Genomic DNA, 7,434 nt, shown 5'->3' with positions numbered 1-7,434 from the left:
TTGCCCAGCACATGTGTGGCGTGAATATTACTTGCCACTTGTCAGCCCAAGCCTGTATATTGTCCAGGTCTTGCTGCATTTGGACTTGGACTGCTTCAGGATATGAAGAGTTGCGACTGGTGCTGAACGTTGTGCAATCAGCAGCGAGCATCCCCACTTCTGACCTTATGATGGAAGGAAGCTCATTGATGAAGCAGCTAAAGATGGTTAGGCTGAGGACACTACACTGAGGAACTCCTGCTGTGATGTGCTGAAGCTGAGGTGACTGACCTCCAACAACCACAACCTCTTCCTTTGTGCTAGGTATGACTCCAGCCAGTGGAGAGTTTTCCTGGTTTTCATTGACTCCAGTTTTGCTAGGGTTCCTTGATGCAACACTCGGTCAAATGCGGCCTTGATGTCAAGGGCAGTTACTCTCACCGCACCTCAGGGGTTCAGGTCTTTTGTCCATGTTTGAACCAAGGCTATAATGAGGTCAGCAGCTGAGTGACCCTGGGGGAACCCAAACTGGGCGTCAATGAGCAGGTTAATGCTAAGCAAATGCTGCTTGATAAAACTGTTGATGACCCCTTCCATCCCTTTACTGATAATTGAGAGTAGATTGATGGGAAGGTAATTGGCTGGGTTGGATTTGTCCACCTTTTTGTTTACAGGACATACATGGACAATTTTCCACATAGCCGGGTAGATGCCAATTTTGTAGCTGTACTGGAACAGCTTGGCTAGGGTTGCGGCAAGTTCTGGAGCACAAATCTTCAGGACTATTGCTGGAATATTGTCAGGGCCCCTAGCTGTTGCCTTATCCTGTGCCTTCAGCTGTTTCTTGATTTCGCGTAGAGTGAATCGAATTGTCTAACGACTGGCATCTGTGATGCTGGGACCTCCGGAAGAGGCTGAGATGGTTTATCCACTCAGCACTTCTGGCTGAAGATTGTAGCAAATGCTTCAGTCTTATCTTTTGCACTGATGTGCTGGGCTCTCCCATCATTGAGGATGGGGATATTTGTGGAACTTCATCCTCCAGTGAGTTGTTTAATTGCCCACCACCATTCACGACTGGATGTGTCTGGACTGCAGAGCTTGGATTTGATCCATTGGTTGTGGGATCACTTAACTCTGTCTATCACTTGCTGCTTATGCTGTTTGGCACGCAAGCAGTCCTGTGTTTTAACTTCACCAGGTTGACACCTCATTTTTAGCCTGGAGCTGCTCCTGGCATACCCTCCTGCACTCTTCATTGGGCCAGGGTTAATCCCCTGGCTTGATGGTAATGGTAGAATGGGGAATATGCCGGGCCATGAGGTTACAGATTGTGTCAGAGTACAATTCTGCTGCTGCTACAATTCTGATGGCCCACAGCGCCTCATGGATACCCACACAACACGATGGAGGGTATCCTCAATGTGAAGGCAGGACTTTGTCTCCACAATGACTGTGCAGTAGTCACTTGTACCCATACTGCCATGGACAGACTCATCAGCAGGCAGGTTGGTGAAGATGAGGTCAAGTATGTTTTTACCTCTTGTTGGTTCCTCACTGCCTGCCGCAGACCCAGTCTAGCAGCCATGTCCTTTAGGACTCAGCCCGCTTGGTCAGTAGTGGTGCTGTTTATGCAGAATGATGTGAGCACAGTCTCCTACCTCCTTTTGAAAGTAAGGCCTAACATTAGCAGGACAGGACACTAAAATTGTTACTTACAGGAAAAATTGTGCTCCTGTTTTTTTATCACTGCTTGTATCAATATGTATGCTAAGCAAGTTGAATTTCATAGAATGAGGAAGGCAACCATTCACAGTCTTGTCCAAAAAACTGACCATTTTGTTCAGTCATGCTAAGATTAAATATCTCACTGGTTAGCAGCTTGGAGATGACCATATCTAATGGCCCACAATTGATTCTTATTTTGGATGCTACACATGAAAACTTGCCATATCTAGTGGCATTGTTTATTGTCAAGCTCTGACCATTTTGTTTCTCTCTCATTTAAAATGCAGAGTGCACTTGTACTTAGAGTAGGAATGTTTTAAGCTGGAGTGAAGTTTTGACCAGTATGCTTCTTGGAATGGTTTACAAAACTCTTGCCAGTTCTTTCTTGCGCACAAAGTTGACAAATTTAAAGCCTTTAAAGATTCTCAGTTAAGAGGATTGAAGAAGTCTACGCTCTGGATTTTATCAGCCCTACTGGCTCAGCAATTTTGGCGAGCATGCAATTTTTTCAGCTTTGGCAGCTGATGGAATGAGTAGAAACATATTTTGTGTGAAGAGAGATTTCAAGTTTTTTTGCAACTGGGGATTTCTTTGTTGCCGTTTGTGTTTTGGGAACCTCCCTTTGTGTGTCTGGGGAATTCTTTTTGAGTATATGGAGAAGACCAAAATCCATCACTTAGCAGATTTTATGAATTTTACTAATTTCATATGAATTTGAAGAACTAAAGCTTACAAGCTGTTTTGGGAGGGTGCATGTTTTAGTGATCTGAAGGGGTGCCTCACTTTGGAAACAGTTTTGTTTCTTTTTTGTGCATGGAGAATCTTGTTTTCTGTGTTTGGGTGGGATTTAATGCAGCCATTTTCTTGCTTCTGAACCTCTCTGCCTAAAACACGCTGCTATGTTTTAAAACTCCACAGCTCTGAAACCTATTCCCAATCCTTTCAGACCATCTGACACCCATAACCAGTTTTCTTGCACCTTAGAACAACCCCTCTGCCCACCTTGCTGATCCCCTGCCCCCTTAACCAATGCTTTCAGATTCTAGAGCCTGATTTTCCCAAACCCAAAGAATAATTATTTTCCTTTATCCTTTACAGATGCCAGCACATGTTCCCTCTTGCACACTACATTTTTTTTTTCACTGAATGAGGCTGCATTTATTGCCTTTCGTAAATCGTTCCAAGATGTACCACTACAGTTCTTGTGGCGATGGTCCTTCAATAATTTGGTAGCTAGGGCATTCCAGTAATTTATCCAGGTTGAGAGTGCAGGACCTAGAGGTGCCCACGAAATTGTTGCTCTTGTCTCCCTTGGGTAGAAGTCTCTGAAGTGGGATGTGCTGCTGAAGTAACGTTAGTGAGTTACCGTGCAGTGCATTCCGTAGATTGTACATACTGTAGCCGCAATGTGCTGTTTATGGATAGGGTCTGTGCTGAACCCAGTTGACAGGACTGTCCTGGATGGTGTTGAATCTCTTGTTGCAGCTGCAGCATCTAGGGAATTGTTAAGTATTCCAGAACACTCCTGACTTCAATTATATTGATGATGGAGGGGTTTGAAGGTTCAAGAGGTGACCATTTTTGAGAGTACTCAGCCTCTGCCCTACACCATATTGATATGGCTGGTTTAGCTCCTGATTGTTGGTGACCCCTAAAGATGTTGATGGTGGGCGAACTTGTTGATGATGCCATTGAATTGCAATGGGCTTTCTCTTGTTTGCGCTAGTCATTGAATGTTACCTGTTCTATTTGTTTTCTTCATTAGGTTGGTGTGGGCTGCTTCATGATAGGAGCTATAAATTGAGTTGAACATTGGAATTATCATCAAACGGTTCCACTCCTGACCTTGCAAAGGGAGAGAACATGTTGTGGAAGCAACTGAAGATGGTTAGCTGAGGGCACTTTCCTGAAAAACTTTGGCTGTGATGCCTGAGGCTTGGTGATTTGCATCCAACAACCACAGCCATCAACATTGTCCCAATGTCAGCTAGGACTACAGTCACTGAAGGGTTTCCCTTCAAATTCAGTGATTTTGGTTTTTCTGGGGCTCCTTGGTTGAGCACTATCTTGCTGTCAGCAGCAGTTACTGTTGCCTCTCCCCTGACATTCAGCTCTTGATCCATGTCTGGATCAAGGCATTGCTGGAGCAGAGTGGCTCTGGCAGAACCTGAAACGAATGGTGACTGTTGCTTGATGGCGCTATTGATGATTTCTTCCATTGTTTTGCTGATTGGGCATAGCCTGAGGTGATATTGCTCAGGTTAAATTTATCCTGTTTCTACTGGAAAGGATATACCTGGGTAGTCTTTCACATTATTGGATAGTTGGCATATCCTATGACAACTCTTTCTCTTTGCTTCCCACATCACTGTTTCTACTCTAATGTTTGACTACTTTTGATATGCCCACCATTCACCAGTTAGCCCTCCTCTGCCTGCTTTTCAACTAATTGCATTTTTTTGCCATTTTGCAACTGAACAATCTTATTTTTAAAAAAAGTTTGTTGATTACAAAAAAAATGTATAAACTTATTGCTGTAAAATGATGTGCCATATTTTTTGCCCTTCATTTCACTTCAGCATCCATCACACTTCACATGCTGTGACTATACTCTTTCTTTCTATAAAATATCACACACCTAGCTCCTTAAGCAATGCTGTCTGGCTTTCAAATAGTTTACAGTAAAATGTTGAACATTTTGCTGTATCATTTTGTAATTTAACAATTTTATCTACTCCTGCCTGTATTATTTTGTGAGCACTTAGTTCTAAGATAAAATTGTGGAAAATGTAGGAATATCTCTTTAAAGAGTCTCTTCGCACTTGCAAGTATTCTGATTTTAGTATTTTAAAACATGTTATATCTTGTGTGATAGTATTTTAAAACATGTTATATCTTGTGATGAGTATGATTATTTATTCATTGTCTTGATGCTAGGTGCAATATGTTGACCGAGGATACACTGAAACAATCCCTCAATGCCATGTTTATCCAGTGCTAATGTATCCTGACATTCCTGAGCTTTGCCTACCATTTCAGCTTTTTGGAGTGGCACCTGTAAGTATATAATTTCACAGATGTACAGAATTTGGATAAAATGTAATTGAGTAAACAAGTTACATGTTTTTGTGAATCATGTTTGTTTTCTGCAGAGGAATGATCTGTCCTGGAGAGGAGCCCTGTTTTAAAAACTCCTGGTACCCAAAATACTCCCTGGCATAGCTCTGAGCAGAGCACCTGTTTGGGAAGTAATGAGTCAGGCATTCTGACAATATGTTCCTTCTATTTCAGCTGATGTGACATTATCATAGCCTTTATACTTGGCACGTCTGTGCCTTGGAGGACACTTGTGTGTTCTTTTGTTCTTGATTCACAAGATCCTTCTAAGACTGTTAATAATATTCAAGAGCTGTGATATAGCGCCCAAGTTATCCAAGCATCAAAACTATAGAGAAGCGTGAGGAGAACTAAGCCTGATAGACCTTAAGTTTATCGTGATTCTCGAAAAATTGAATACGCAATTGAGAATGGGCTGAGCTAGCACATTGGATTTGGTGGGAAACCTGTGTCAACCTTTTTGAGACTGATTGCTTCCAAGATATGAGAAGTGAGGGACGTTTTCCAACGCTTCACCATGCATCTCAATTGAAGGCATTGGATTTCATACATTTGTTGTGGGTTGGCAGAGGACTTTAGTCTTCTTGGTGTTGAGGGGAAGCACCATGCTCCTGTAGAAGATCCTAGTGCTAGAATCCATTATTAAGGAGGTTATAAGCAAGGTGTATAAGGAGGAACCTGTAAATGTGGTATACTTGGATTTCTAAAAGGCATTTGATAAGATGCCACATCAGAGGTTACTACACAAGATAGGAGCAGATGGTGTAGGGGATAATATATTAACATGGCTAAAGGATTGGTTAGCTAACGTGAAGCAAAGAGAAGGGATAAATGGGTCTTTTCCAGGCTGGCAAGCTGTAATTAGTGGAGTGTTCATCATTCACGATGACTCCTGCTGAAGCAGCCATGTCCAAATACAGCAGGACCTGTACAGTATCCAGGCTTGGCCTGTCAAATAACATTTACACCACACAAGTGCCAGGCAATGACCATCTTTAATAAGAGAGAATCTAACCATCGCCCCTTGACATTCAATAGCATTACCTTGGCTGAATCCCCCACTGTCTACATCCTGGGGGGTGGGGGTGGGGTTGCCATTGACCAGAAACTGAACTGGACTAGCCATACAAATACTGTGGCTACAAGAGCAGGTCAGAGGCTAGGAATCCTGCGGCAAGTAACTTGTCTCCTGACTCCCCAAAGTCCACCATCTACAAGGCACAGGTAAGGAGTGTGATGGGATACTTTCCACTTGCCTGGATGAGTGCAGCTCCAACAACACTGAAGAAGCTTGACACCATCCAGAACAAAGCAGCCCGCTTGATTGGCACCCCCTCCACCACAGATGCATAGTGACAACAGTGTGTACCATCTACAAGATGCACTGCAGCATCTCACCAAGGTTTCTTAGTCAGCACCTTCCAAACCCACGACTGCTACTATCTCGAAGGACAAAAACAGCAGACAGATAGGAACACCACCACCTGGAAGTTCCCCTCAAAGCCACACACCATCCTGATTTAGAAATGTATCATTATTCCTTCACTGTTGCTAGGCCAAAATCCTGGAACTCCCTCCCTAATAGCACTGTGGGTGTACCTACCTCACATGGACTGCAGGGGTTCAAAAAATCAGCTTACCACCACGTTCTCGGGGGCAATTATGGATGGGTAATAAATAGCCGCGCCCACATCTCATGAATGAATTTTAAAAAGAGGATAAAGTAGATGAATGCATGGCTGGAAAGATGGTGCAGAAGGGAGGGCTTTAGATTATTGGGACGTTTGGACCGACTCTGGGACAGGTGGACGGGTTGCACCTAAATTGAGCCAGGACTGAGTGCCTTGTGGGGCGTTTTGCGAGTGCTTTTGGGGAGGGTTTAAACTAACTTGGCAGAGCTGTGCAAACTGGAAGATAATATCAGTGGAATACCAAAATGCACAGAATACTGGGAGAGATAGACAGCATTAGAATAGGGAATGGTAAGTTAGTAGGTGGGGTCAGAGTAAGGGAGAAAGTAATAAAGTCTAAATCCAGGCTACTGTACATGTATGTGAATGCATGGTTTGTGATAAATAAGATTGGTGAATTACAGATGCAGATTACCATGTGGAAATATGATGCTGTGGCTCTAATAGAGACCTGGCTCAAAGGAGGGTAGGACTGGATGTTATATATTCCTGAATACAAGGTATTCAGGAAAGGAAGTAAAGGGGGAGGGATGGCAATATTAATTTGGGGAGAGCATTGCAGTGCTGGAGAGAGAGGATGTGCAAGAGGGGTCAAGGTCAGAATCTATTTGGCTCAAGCTAAGGGACAAAAAAGGTGTAATTACATTGCTCGGTGTAGTCTATCGACTACCAACTAGTGCGAAGGATGTAGAGGAACAAATTTCCAAGGAAGTTAGAGAAGTGCAAAAATTAGAGTAGCTTTAATGGGGGCCTTAAGTTATCCAAATATAGACTGGGATAGTAGTAGTGTAAAGGGCAGAATGACAAGGGTTCCTAGAGTGTATTCAGGAAAATTTTCTGGCCCAACATGAAAGGCATTGCTAAACTTGGTTCTTGGAAATGAGGTGGGCCAAGTGGATCAAGTGCCAGTGGGAGAACC

This window comes from Cetorhinus maximus, chromosome 7, assembly GCF_964194155.1.
Source record: "Cetorhinus maximus chromosome 7, sCetMax3.hap1.1, whole genome shotgun sequence".
NCBI lineage: Eukaryota > Metazoa > Chordata > Chondrichthyes > Lamniformes > Cetorhinidae > Cetorhinus > Cetorhinus maximus.
The sequence above is the reverse complement of the archived record's forward strand: the minus strand, read 5'-3'. Positions refer to the sequence as shown.